A 15,325-nucleotide genomic window follows, 5' to 3' on the forward strand; every position below is an offset into this window, starting at 1 on the left:
GTATGTCAGTTAATTGTCTAATTTTTTAACCTCATATGATGCAGAACTAAGCCTATTCGCCAATCTTTCAATATGGGGACGCCATTACAATTTGGAATCAAGAGTAATTGTAAGAAATATGGTCGATTCCATTGGTTTTACCACCTCTCCTTTTAATAAAATATTCTCATCTACAATCGACGCAATCATTAGGTACTTTTGAATCCCGTAACACATTTGTTTTGAACATTTTCTGGAATCATGTTGTAAAAGCATACAACGCCCAAAAAACACTCTTCCATCGCGACCCTTAGGCCTAAGTCCTCAGTAACTGTCACTTCATATTATTTAAATTTTTATTGTATGGTATTACCCGCCGCGATGGCATGCGTCCTGATGGAATAACGCTGATGGCTTGGGCACGGGGAAGGGCGCTGGTGTGGGACGGGACTAACGTCCACACTCTGGCTCCTTCTCAGGTCCAAGCTGCTTCCTGATGCTTCAACTGCCGAAGACAGCAAGCGTCGCAAATATGTTGGTCTCAGTGAGTCATACATCTTTGTGCCGTTTGGTGTGGAGACACTTGGCCCGTGGGGCCCAGAGGCGTGGAGAATGTTCGCGCCTCAATAAGGCCTAAGCGCTGGCAGCTATTTCGGTCAACGGATCAGCCTTGCTATCCAACGCGGTAATGCTGCCAGTATTCTTGGTACGCTTCCACGTAATGATAGTTTTAATTTTATGTAGTCATAGTATTGTAAATATAGTTATGATTGAGAAAAAAATATTGAAATTAAATTGAATTCATCAGTCATTTGTCAAATCTAACCTTAAGCAATCTCGAACGTTTGGCGCAGTTGGAAGCACTCGCACGTAACGCGAGACGTCGCGGGTTCGAGTCCCGCATAGTTCATAAAATTTTGTTTTTTATTTGTGTAATTAATCCCAGAAGTGAGGGTTATCACTTTAAAAGCATAACAAATTGTTTAGATTTGCAAGAGAGACATCTCAAGTCAATTTCCTAATATATATAATTTAATAATATAATATTAGGGTTGAGCTGTAAAGTAGATTCTGTAGATGAAGCCAGAACCTGAGAGTTGAACAAAGCATACAAGATTGTATAAACGATACGTCGGCAGTTCGAGTCTCGCATCTTTCAAAAATTTTGTTTTCAGTTTTATTTGTGTAATTCACGGACGAGTAAAAAAAGAAGGACTCCGCGCCGTGATATTAGCAAGTGAAGCACCGATATGCTAGTGTGTGTGCAGTTACGGGGGATACACAATTTTTTCTCCCTTAAATAATCATATGATTATGGCCACAAATACTTATATAGTATAGTTTTTACACTTTTTCACAACGCACGACGGCATTTTTAATATATTTTATTGAGACGCAAACTCACTCACTGACGATGTCAATAATTCACATAATGGCTGCCTATCGGCCTGTAGTAGTGTAAGTGTGTGCGTGGGGCTATATATTTACACGTTAATTGGCTTGTTTTGGTGCTACACTGTTATGTACGGTGACAAGGAGTCCTTAGTTTTTTACTAGTCCGTGATGTAATTAAGCAATCTTCCGCCGTACCACATCTATCAATACTTTATGACTCCATCTGTGTATTAGAATGACTCTAATTGTTCTATATGGTACCCATATAGCCGAATGGTTAGTGACCCTGACTACTAAGCTAGAGTTCCCGGGTTCGAATCCCAGTAGGTGCAATCATTTCTATGATGAACTAGCTGACCCGACAGACGTTGTTCTGTATATAATAAATAAAATAATGATTTAAAATGAATTTGTCAATAATATATCATAACATCAAAAATTACTTCGTAAAATATGCACCCTGCTGTCCTTATGAAATTGTTTCACAGCAGAACTGTCAAACCGTGCGTCAATAAATTCTCTTATAGAAACTATGTATGGATATTGATGTCAAAGGAAAAACAAATTTGTTGTTTTTATTTAATTTAGCAGCATTATCCTATTTATTCACCTTTTAAACCTTCTCTGGACTTCCACAAATAATTCAAGACCATAATTAGCCAAATCGTTCCAGCCGTTCTCGAGTTTTAGCGAGACTAACGAACAGCAATTCATTTTTATATATATATATATAGATATGGATGTTTTTTTCCGAGTTTGGATGTTTATATGTATTTATGTATGTTTAAGTGTATTGTATTAAATATATTGTCGTCTTGTACCCATAGTACAGACTGTGCCTAGTTTGGGGCAAGATAATTAATTGTGTAAAATGTGTCAATATATATATAAAAAAGAATTGCTGTTCGTTAGTCTCGCTAAAACTCAAGAACGGCTGGACCGATTTGGCTAATTTTGGTCTTGAATTATTTGTGGAAGTCCAGAGAAGGTTTCAAATGCTCATAATTTTTTTTTGATGTGTCCCCTGTCGTTCAGAAATCAAATTAAAATAATAGTTAGAATGAATAACTAATTAGAATTTTTAAATCCTTCTAACTTTCTCAGGAGGTAAAGAATTAACTTTATTTTAGGTAAATGTATTAGATAGATTAACTACAGTTGTTAGCTATCTGTCAGATTATTTTTATGTAGATTGATAAATCTTAAGTTTTGTCCAAAAATAAAATTTCTGAACCTCCCCGCACCAATAAAACAAAACAAAAAGTTTATCAGAAAGCTTTGAATTGATTAACAGACTGTATCATAACTGTGTGTGTCTATCAAACTAACTAACTAACTAACTAACTGTATCATAATGATATTCATCAATTGAAACTTTATAAGTAGCTAGTATTTCAGGAAAACTCTGTTTTGTAAGTAAGTAAATCGAAAATAATAATAAAATTTCATTCGTACCGAGAATTTTATTATTTTTGTTTTTATAAAAAAGGATTCCTTTTGTTTGTTTTAAGTTTATTTTATAAAAAGTTTATGTATTTTATATATCGATTGAAACGATACGAAGTCAGCACCGGGTCAGCTAGTATATTATACATACATATATACTAGCTGACCTAGCAAACGTTGTATTACCGATATTAAAATCGCGATACAAAAGTAACTGTTGATCGTAGACGGGTGAAAATTTGAAATTGTATGTATTTTTTAATGCTGACTCATAATCAAACAAATTAAAAAAAAATATCAAAAAAAATTGGCGTGGACCACCCTTAACATTTAGGGGGATGAAAAATTGATGTTTTCCGATTCTCAGACCTATCCAGTATGCACTCAAAATTTCATGAGAATCGGTCAAGCTGTTTCGAAGAAGTTTACCTACAAACACCGCGACATGAGCATTTTATATATTAGATATATCATATAACTCCATAGCGATCTCTATTCAAGCTGTTTCTCACCCAGTACATTTTTTGTTATCGAACATGTATTTCACGTGTAAAGTTATTTTCGTTACAGGTTGTATATAAAACAATTTATTGGCAGTTTCCGTTAGGGCCATGTGGCTTGCGTGGCGCGCGCTTGCTACAGTAACCATACATTCTTATAATGACGGACTCGTCGTGTCGGTCATCGGACATGTCAAATAAATCAATCAAATCAAAATCAGTTTATTCACGTAGGTCACGGAAATGACACTTATGAATGTCAAAAAGAAATAAAATATTTTTCTTATTTAATCTACCGCTACTTCGTGAAGGGTTGAGCTAATGAGAAGAAGCAGCAAGAAACTCATTGCCACTCTTTTATATTAAGATTTACATTTACATCGATTTACAAATCATTTCAATTACAATATAATATGTAAAATGTAAAATGATGCAACAAACACACTGTCGAATATTCATTTCGAGCAATTTGTAGTGAAAATATCTAATGTGCATCGAGCACGTTATTTTGAGTGTATTTAATGTCACGCAAATTTAGTAAAAATAAGGTATGTATTAAGTTACCGACATAGCCCAAATGATTGCGAAAGTGAAGTGGCAGTGGGCAGGGGACATAGTTCGACGGATGATGACCGTTGGGGGGTAAAGTCCTCGAATGGCGACCACGTACTGGAAGACGTAGTGTTGGTAGGCAATTAATGAAATTACATTAAATTACATTCTCGTAAATGACGAGATTGTCAAACTTCAAGACATTGTTAATTTCAACACCTCCATCAACAATACTCGTAGCTCAGCGGAAAAGTGTTTACTTTAGACGCTGTAGATCTGGGTTCGATACACCTACCAGTGTATGGAATTTTTTGGGTTTTGTTAAGTTAATGGAAGTTTCTAGTAAGTTCAGGATTAAATCGAATACAAAAAAAAGGGTTGGAAAATGTGTAAGCAGGATAGAAATAGTTAAAAGAGTTTTCTAGTACAATTTAAATTTAAAGATGGAATGGGAGAATCATTTTAAAAATAGAACAGATCCGGGGGTATATAAGCCGTACTAAGCGTGTCCTACGGCAGTTCCAGTACTGACCAAGACCAAGTGTTCCAAGAAGAAGAAGATAAAAGAGACTTAGTATTCGGTGTGGTGTGACGCGTTGATGGTACTGCCGCCCACAAGAGGAACAGGGGCAGACCGGCGAAGTGAAAGTTCAGAAAAAGTGAACGCAAATAAAAGACTCGTTCCTATAAGCGGAGTATTATTTCCAATCCCTGACCCACTCCCGTGTCCATTATCCCCCTCAAGATGGACCGACAATCTGGTCAAGATCACCGGAATACGCTGGATGAGGGCAGTGCAGGACCGATCGCCGTGGAAATGTTTGGGGGAGGCCTTTGGCCAGCAGTGGACGCCTGCCGGCTGATGATGATGATGAAGCGATCTATTTAGACACAACCCGTTTTCGGCAAAATCGGCTTTTTCCTGCTTTAGTTTCTCATCTCATTATCAATAAATAGTAAGGACTAAAATTGACTAGAAGTTCATAATAACCTCAACTTTTATCATTCTCGATAACTGAACTGAATTTTACTTAATATTATACATAAATCTTAGAGTTATTTTGAGATAGTTCGATTTAAATAAAAAAACATCGATTTAAAATCACTTGTACGAGAGTAATTTACTGTGGTGCTGCTTTATTATTTATTTATTTATACTATTAATCATTTACAGAAAGAATCTTAAAAGCTAACATAGTCCCGCAAAACTGTTTGGACAGTTTGTCTGCAGGATCAAGTCTCTTATAATACATTAATGCTTATTAGAACATTGATTTTATACAAGTGTAATTAACAAATATAGATAAAAATATAATAAATAATCTAATTTTAATTTTAAGGCAGTGTTGACAATAAATATTTCTTAAGTTTAGTTTTAAATTTTCTTTTACTGGTTTCTAGTCGGATGTCCTCGGATGTTTAATAGATAAGGTAGGCGTTTTTTCAAAGTTCTATCTCCGTAGTAGTTATTGATTCTAGGAACCTCGAACTTACCAGCGGACATCAACCGATAATACATTTTAAATAAAGATATTATACCAAATTTATTGTCCTACTTCAGTCACACTTTATCGTCACCCTACCCACAAAAATACTCCTGTAAGTAAATTTGTTAGTAATTTGTTTTATCGTCTTAATAAATGATACAAACTGCTTTGATGTTGTTTGCTACACTAGGGTTAGGACCACGACTTTTCCTGCCTTTGTCTAATAAGCCTGCTATCTTCTTCTTCGGTATTACACTCTTGTCAGAGTGGTCGTCACGTCGAGGTTAGTGGACTGTTTCACAATGCGCCAGTCGTCGCGAACTGCCACTCTTCTCGTGCATTCATGCAGAGTACCGTCGACAGCTTGCCTCACTTGGTCCGTCCACCTCATCGGGGACCTGCCTCGTGGTCTAGTGCCCTCGACTTTACCCTGCACTATGAAGCGTTCTATGGAGTCGCTTCCACGTCGCGATACATGCCCGAAGAAAGTTAGAATGCGAGCTGGTACGCTAGCAGACAGTCTCTGTATTTTTTTTTTTTTTTGAATAGGAGGACTAACGAACGTACGGGTCACCTGTTGTTAAGTGATCACCGCCGCCCACAATCTCTTGCAACACCAGAGGAATCACAGGAGCGTTGCCGGCCTTTAAGGAAGGTGTACGCGAAGGTGTCTTTTTTTGAAGGTACCCATGTCGTATCGTCCCGGAAACACCGCACAAGAAAGCTCATTCCACAGCTTTGTAGTACGTGGAAGAGAGCTCCTTGAAAACCGCACTATGGAGCACCGCCACACATCCAGATGGTGAGGATGATATCCTAACTTGTGGCGTGTCGTGCGAAGGTGGAATTCGGCGGCAGGAATCAGGTTAAACAGCTCTTCGGAACACTCCCCGTGATAAATGCGGTAGAAGACACACAATGAAGCGACGTCTCTACGCAACGCCAAGTGATCCAGCCGTTCACAGAGCGGGTCCCCGACAATTCGAGCTGCTTTGCGTTGCACGCGGTCAAATGGATCGAGCTGATACTGGGGTGCGCCAGACCAGAGATGACAGCAATACTCCGTGTGTGGCCGGACCTAAGCTTTGTAGAGCGCTAGTATGTGGGCCGGCTTGAAGTATTGCCGTGCTCTATTAATGACGCCCAGTTTCTTTGAAGCCAATTTGACTTTGCCTTCCAGATGACCACGAATTTGACAATCGCTCGAGATTTCGATATCCGGTATTCCGATACTAGGTGAGGCTTTAAGGAAAGTGTTCCGGAAGAGCTCCCGAAGAATGGACTCATTGGTTCGGAATTCCGCCCACGATAAACCGAGCATTCTGTTCAGACCACATCTCAAGAGCGTTAATCTTTTTCTTCTCACTTTCTTGTAGGGTCCATGTCTCAGCAGTATAGAGGAATATGGGGAATATGAGAGCCCTTACAAGTCGTATTTTGATAAGTGTGCTATAAGGTTAGTAAATTTTTAAAGTGAAAAACTTCTTTAGCCGCGATGGGCACTTTATGGGTTCGCGTTACCGACATGCTCATGACTGGCGAACGCGATAAATAAATAATTACATATATATATATAAATATATAGTTAGACACTTTTTGGGGTGGGTGTAAACGCGTGAGTTCGCGTCACCGAAATGCTTATAGCAGTATATCTGTAGCTATACAGCTGACGTATTGTGCAACATTAGTGCTGTGTATATCTTGAATACTTGAATATATCGTTATATATATCGTTGAAATAGTAATATTGTTTGATTAAAATATTGAAAATATTTTTTTTAAATAAATTGATATTAATAATTTAATTGTTTTTAAACATTATGAAACTTCTAATTTTAATACTAAAAGCTCTAAATTTCCACTTCTATCGGCAGTCTCTACGACTCCCATGTTTTTTTCTTTGATGGCGAAGATTATCCATTTAAATGATATACTTCTTAAGTAAATAAAATGTAATTTGAATTGAACTTGAAGGTCAGCTACAGCTTTGGGTCAATTCAAATTTGTGGATACCAGCTCCAAAATATATTTTATATAACGGGCAAGATGCTGACGGGATGGGGTAAGCCCATGGACATCCGCAATTACCGTTGCCAACCCCCATAGGAAAATTTTGTGTACTTGGATGATATAATTGATTTTTGTGTACGGCTTTTTTAGGAGTTTTCGTTCAGGTTGATTTTATATTATAATTATTAACTGACACTAAAAAGTAAAAAATAAAAAAAACTACGTTTAAAAAACCGACTTCAACAACTGAAAAGTATCATGATGTACATTTGAAAACCAATATTATATGAACGATGCGGGACTCGAACCCGCGACCTCTCGCGTTCCGTGCGATCGCTGTCCAAACTGAGCCAATAGAGTCCCGCATTGTTCATGATTTTTTTTTCAAATATTATTTGTGTATCAATCCTAGAAGTGAGGGTTATGACTTTAAAAACGTAACAAATTGTTTAGATTTACAAGAGCGACATCACAATTCAAATTTCCTAATATGCAAATATTTGGGTTGAACAGGTTATCAACTGTAAAGTAGATCCTGTAGATGAAGCCACAACCTGACAGTTGACCAAAGCATACAAGATTGTATAAACGATACGTCACTCGAACGGTTGGCTCGGTCGGAAGCGCTCCCACGGAACGCGAGACGGCGCGGGTTCGTAGTTCAGAAGTGAGGGTTATCACTTTAGAGGAAAGAAGACTTCATAAAAACAATTTAATCTGCATTCATTCATAAATACCGGGAATCGAACCAGCTTTACGAGAAAAATACCCTGTGACATACAACTTAAAAAAGCATGTTTTGCTACATAACATACCACAACGCCGCCCATTTCTGCCGTGAAACAGTAATGTGTAAGCATTACTGTGTTTCGGTCTGAAGGGCGCCGTAGCTAGTGAAATTACTGGGCAAATGAGACTTAACATCTTATGTCTCAAGGTTACGAGCGCAATTGTAGTGCCGCTCAGACTGGGTTTTTAAACAATTTATAGCGGCACTAAATTGTAATGGGCAGTGCGTATCAATTACCATCAGCTGAACGTCCTGCTCGTCTCGTCCCTTATTATCATAAAAAAACAGAAATAAAACGAACACCATGAATTTTAAAGTTTTGATGTTGTTTTTGTTCACATTATTGAAAAGGTGACATTGTCGTAAGGATATACTAATGACATTATTATGCTCGATTCCTGATACAATCTATACAATTACATGTACAACAAGATACATGTTTTAAGGGTAAATATATACACTTCTATAATAAAAACCCAGCCACTGTTCAGGCATTATCTATAAATTAATTTAAATGTTTTATAAAAAAAATGACTCTGTCGTAAATCCTATTACTCCACTGCTGAATATCTAAATGATCGGACAGCCTGGGACTAGATTGTGATTATTTTATAGCGATAGAAATGACTGTACAATATTGTATATTTTTATTGAAAAGAATGCTGGAAGAGTTTCTTGCGCCGCTTCTTCTCTCTCAGAGCACCATTTGTTTCCGAAGCGGTAGTAGTAGTTAGAAATGACATCAAAAATAATTCTAAAGGAATCAATTTTGAGAAAATAAATGCCTTTTATGCCTTTTAATCAATTATATAAAAATCTATGAATGATTTCAAGTTTTAAAGTTAAATTGTTTTTTAATTAATATAAAGTTATTTCAGTAAAACGTCACATCTGCAATATTTAAGGTATTCCCCTCTTTGTCATGCCATGGGTCACCCTGTATACCTCGTTTGAAATTCAAATTAGGATGTGACATCACTTATTAAAAGTCAAAAATTACCACCTGTTCTAAAAAGAATGCCTCAGACTTGAGAAGAACGGGCGCAACAAACTCAGTGGGCTTTTTTTTTTCATCAAAAAATATTTTTACAAAGTAATATTGTACAATTTAACTAATTATTTAATAGCCTGAGGGCGGTCGCTCCATTCCCATACTGTGGTATCATTAAGAAAGTCATATATGTTATAGTAACCTTTCCCACTTACCACCATATTAACTTAACCCAAATAAATAAATTATTTTATGATATTGAATTCTTGATACTTCATGATAAATGATTTATGGATAAATAAAATTAATATTTATTTTACAATCATATACTTATACAAAATAAATAGAATATTTCTATAAAAACAGACGAAATTGATAAATTTAATTACGCATTTACTTTATTTACACAGATGAAGAAATTCGATATGGCTGTGTGTGTTTTTTTTTATCTTTTGTGTTGCCAGACTTATATAAGCTGAAGTGGATGGTGTTGCCAATTGTGGTCCTCGAAATGTGGCTGTTTGCGCTTCAATTGTTGGTAAGATTATATTTTTATTCTTTATTTTTAACACAATCAACAAAAAAATTAAAAAAAGTATCGGTTCGTGTTTTTTGAACTGCTGTTTTTGAAGTTATACTTGTTTAGGCGCGTTATGAAAAAATGATGAGAGTGAAATTTTAAGATGCGCGCGCATCACTGTAACAGGTTGAAATTGGTTCCTAAAATTTTCTGATGTTTGCGTCATTCGTTATTTTTTTTTTTTTGGTTTCTTCGTCCATTATTAGGACAGGCAAAGGGTTCAAGCCCATACAGCTGTATTCATTATTTAATAATTTGTCAATTGTCAAAACCATCTTTGCAAGATTTTTACAAAATTGTTCTTTCTAAAAACGTAGAATAGCACGAGGAACAAATCATTTTAATGATTTTTGCTTCGTTAGGCCAAAGAAGTTTAACGTGCATACATAAGCACACACACACCTTTTTTTTAAATAATATACTAGCTCACCCAACACACGTTGTTCTATTGATACATGCATACATACATATAATCATGTCTCTATCCCGTTGGGGTAGGCAGAGACCACTTCTTTCCACTTGCTGCGATCCCTACATACTTGTTTCGCTTCGTCCACTTTCATTATTCCTTTCATACATGCTCTTCGGTTTAAGGTACTCTTGACCTGGCCTTTTTTCAAGACGTCCCTGATTCGATCTCAAAACGTTCGCCTAGGTCTACACCTTCCAACACTTTCTTCATTCATTCCCTCGACATGGCCAAACCATCTAAACTAAGCTTCTATTGATAATAAATATAAACTGCTTTTATTAATTTGTCAACACCTTTTTTTTTAATCTAGACCAAAGAAAGCAAATTCGCAAAAAACAAAGAAAGAAAAATACTTATATATAAAACAGACATATTTCTGAATGATCCATATAATATTATCTATTTAAATCAAATCAAATCAAAATCATTTTATTCATGTCGGTCAAGGAAAGGACACTTATGAATGTCAATTTTTCTTTTCTTTTTACATTTACCACCACTTCGGAAAAGGCTGAGCCTTAATGAGAAGAAGTAGCAAGAAACTCATTGCTACTATTTTAAATCAAAATTTACAGCTTCATCGTTTTACAAATCATTTCAACTACAATATATATTTATTAGAGAGTTGAGTTATTGAGATTTTGAGTTATTGAGTACAGTAGATGCATCAATCCACACACGCCGTAAATTAATAAAGGTATTTTGTGAGCAATTTATTAGAGATTGTAAAAAAATTATTATACATTTAAAAATGAAAATGAAATGAAAATGAATTTATTTTGGATGAAAAACTGACACATTCACACAAAAAAGTTAATGAGGACAAAAAATATGCTTAATCTAATACTTAACTTACTTAATACAAAAGCAAAACTTAACGTGGCAGTGGCAGTGGTCTTCCAAAACTGGGGTCCACTCAGTTATAGTTGTGTCCATACATTATGAGCACAACACTGATTTTCAGTGACCCCATTGTGTGAAGTTTGGAGAAAAACTGAAAACATGAAGAGTTTCTGGTAACAGGATTATCCTTCCACTACAAAAAGTTCCAGTTCACGAGCATGACGCATGGGTCAGCCATCGCCTCCCTCGACCATATTTTAGAGAGCATATTAATTTCGATAATAAATGGTGCGAATTATTTTGTCTTCCGGTTGATAATTGAAATAATATACTTCGGGTATCGGTAACGAGAAGTATTCAAAATAATGCCAATCTCATACAAATTGTATTATTTACTAGCGGACGCGACAGACGTTGTCCTGTCTTAAACTTGAAAATATTAAACTACTTTGAATAAGTCTTCTATGGAGTCCTCTCTTGCCCTCTCTCTTTTGCATTGGGCAAACACCCGCAGAAGACTCAGGTTTGCGCGTTTACCACTAAAAGAAATCTCAATATCAATATAGAAATTAAATTTCTGACAAAACTTAAGATTTATCAATCTACATAAAAATAATCTAATACTATCTATCAGAAGAAGAAATTAACAACTTAATCTACCAACTATAGTTAGCTAAAATTAAGTTTATTTTTTACCTCCTGAGAAAGTTAGAAAGATGAAATATTCTTTCAATTTGATTTCCGAACGACGGGGGACACGTTAAAGGAAAAACAAAATGGTTTTGTTTATTTAATTCCGAGCATTTCCATATTAATTCATCTTCCACCAAAAGCCGCTCTCGCCTCTCGCCGCCTCACGACTCAAGCACATCTCATCTATAACTATGTATGTAGTAACAAACCTATCTTGGATGACACCGTCTCCAAAAATTACAATAATCGTAACTAGAATTAGATTAATTAATTAGATTGTATAAAAAATACGCAATAATTTTAATACTTTTTAGTGAACATTATATCTATTTTTTAGAAATAGTGTTTTTGAAGGCAGTTGTTTATTTTGTTAATTTTTTTATTTATTTATGTTTTTTAGTGAAAATGAAGTACACTAACTAACAATATGTGTAGATATACTACATTTTTCAATGCAGCAATGAACGCAACTGCTTTACAATTTGACTACAGACAACTAGAAATTCTGTAACAGATCGCACCCTTACTGTAAGTCGTTAAGGAGTCCCATTGATCATCATATTCGACTATGACAATTACTAGACCATAACTATGTGTTGGTAAATGACTTAAATATTCGAATAGCATAAAAAAAGATTCGGCCGAGTATCGTTCATTTGCTCCTAAGAATTGAAGAGTTCCGTTACTTTGTCATGGATTCCGTAATCAGAACCTAACCAAACTCTCACCAAACTATCTTTAATATACTTCAAATTTTCAAATAAAAAAAGAATCATCGGTTGGCGCGATATTGAGTTATTCGTAAATTTATCATCCACTTTGCTATACGTATGTATAGCAAATTTAAGAATTTTATGGTTTTCTCGTGGATGATATTGTCAGATCTGGACCAAATTACAATGGGACCACACGGGAAGCACCAGCTTTCAAATAAAAAAATATCAAAATCGGTACACCCAGTCGAAAATTTTGAGGTAACAAACATTAAAAAAACATACCGACGAATTTGGAACCTCCTCCTTTTTTGAAGTCGGCTAAAAATAGGAGCGTGAATGCAATTTCGTCCGCAATTTTACGTTGAAATAGTAGTGAACACGGGCTGATTCGCTTCCGGTGATCGCCGGGCACTGCCGCGGCACGCTACGCTAGGCTCATGTGATGTGACTAACAGTGTAAATTTGATTCCGGGACCTACAAGTGAACAAATACCGATTCGTTTGGATAACAATAAGTTGATTACACTAATTGGGTAGTGTACATCAGTTGTGGCCCAACACGCACTTAGCCTTTTCTTTATAGACAATATTTATTCAAAAATACACAATCGTTACTGAAGGCCTTCAAAACATCTGTGTAAATATTAAATGTATGAACATCTGCCAGGTAATAAATTAATTGCAAATTATAATTTAAAAGTTTATTAAGGTTTAAAATTTAATGGTGGGTTCTACAATGGTGACTTCCTCTGAAGCAGTATATAAGATTTATTGATAAAACGCTCGCATAATATCTTTATTTATTTATTTCTTGATATAATTTCTAAGGTGGTAACTGCAAATGTTGATTTACTTGCCAATTCTTCTTATTAAAGCTCAACGTTTTCCCTGATGGTGGTAAATAAAGTATAATAAAAACGATAAGTTTTTGACCTACATTGAAAAAAGTGATTTTGATTTGATTTATTGTGTGTTGTTACATTTTTCGTGTAAGTCGTTGCGTATTTTATGTTATGATTTGTAATTTGATGGAAATGTAAATCTTGATATAAAAGAGGCAATGAGTTTCTTGCTACTTCTTCTCATTAGCTTAACCCGTTTACGAAGTAGCGGTAGATTTAAAGTTATTTTAAGTTATTTTGATTTGATTTGATTTATTGACGTTTGAGTATTTTTGTTACCTCACTTTAAATGATTTGTAAGGCGATGAAGCTGCAAATGTTGATTTAAAAGTGTGGCAATGAGTTTCAGCTACTTCTTCTCATTATAGCTCAACCTTTTCCAAAGTAGTGGTTAATGTAAGACAAAAACTTTTTGACGTACATAAGTGTTATTTCCTTGACCTACATTGAATAAAGTGATTTTGATTTGATTTATTGTGTGTCGGTTAAAGGGGTTGTAATTATAGTGACATTACAGGTCTAGTGACTCTAAACAGCCTGTGACTTAGGCTGAGATTTTTAGAGCTCACTTAGACTTTACTTACATAATAAAATAAATTAACAAAAAAACAACCGACTTCAAAAACGCTATTCCAAAACAATAGATACAATATGCACTAAAGAGTATCAAAACAAATGCGTATTTTTATACAATGTAATTAATTAATCTAATTCTAGTTACGATTATTGTTATTTTTGGAATCGGTGTCCTACAGCCACGACCCGCTCTAGCATCTAACTATGTATGTAGTTACAAACCTATCTTGGCTGACACCGACTCCAAAATTAGTAAAAAAAACATACGGACATTCAGCTTTGTAAGCTGTGGAATGAACTTCCTTGTGCGGTGTTTCCGGGACGATACGACATGGTTATCTTCAAAAAAAGTGCGTAGACCTTCCTTAAAGGCCGGCAACCCTCTTGTGATTCCTCTGGTGTTGCAAGAGAATGTGGGCGGCGATTATCACTTAACACCAGGTGACCCGTACGCTCTTTTGTCCTCCTTTTCCACAAAAACAAAAAACTTTCAAGTAGCTTTCAATTATAATTATTTCATAAGTTGTCATTGCAAGCAGGCACGGTCGAGTAAAAAAAGAAGAACTCCGTGTCACCTTACATAACAGTGAAGCACCAAAACAAGCCGGTAAACGTGTAAATACATAGCCCCACGCACAAACTTACACTACTACAAGCCGATCGGCCGCCATTATGAGATTTGCCATCGCCTGTGACAGATCAGTTTGCGTCGCAATAAAATATTTTAAAAATGCCGTCGTGCGTTGTGAAAAAGTGTAAAAACAACAGTATAAAAGTATTTGTGGCCATATATGATTATTTAAGGGAGAAAAAATTGTGTAACTAGTATCCCCCGTAACCACACACACACTAGCATAAAGGTGCTTTACTATCACGCCGCGGAGTCCTCCTTTTTTTACTCGTCCGTGGCAAGCTGGCTATAAGTTTCCCAAATAATTATAAAATAAAAATTCTTTCAGGTGGCTTCAACGGCTTTTGCCTTTCCGCAGAACTGTAAGTTGTTTCATATTTTTACTACACGATTCTTATTAGCTTTACCTGTATGTATGTTTGTTTGTAACCGACTCATTTGGGCGCGATTTTGACCCACCGTAAACAGCCAGATTTCGTTCAAACTTCGTAGATTTATCGAGGACCGAGGACAATACATTAATTTGATAAAATTATTCCATTTTTCATAATATATTTTTAAAAGGAGTCCCTTTAGGCAAGGTTCCGAAGTTACTGACAGCGTTCCCCCTTTGAATAGCTAGACTAATTCTTTGTCCGAGGTAGCTGCCAGCTCTTTCGTCTCCTGTGATGTCGACTTACCTTTTTGCTATTTCCTTAAAAAGCCTTATAGGAACCCACGGACCAAGGGTCTCGATACCGGATGGGACACACTCATATTCGG

Source organism: Leptidea sinapis, chromosome 2 (genome assembly GCF_905404315.1).
Source record: "Leptidea sinapis chromosome 2, ilLepSina1.1, whole genome shotgun sequence".
Lineage (NCBI taxonomy): Eukaryota > Metazoa > Arthropoda > Insecta > Lepidoptera > Pieridae > Leptidea > Leptidea sinapis.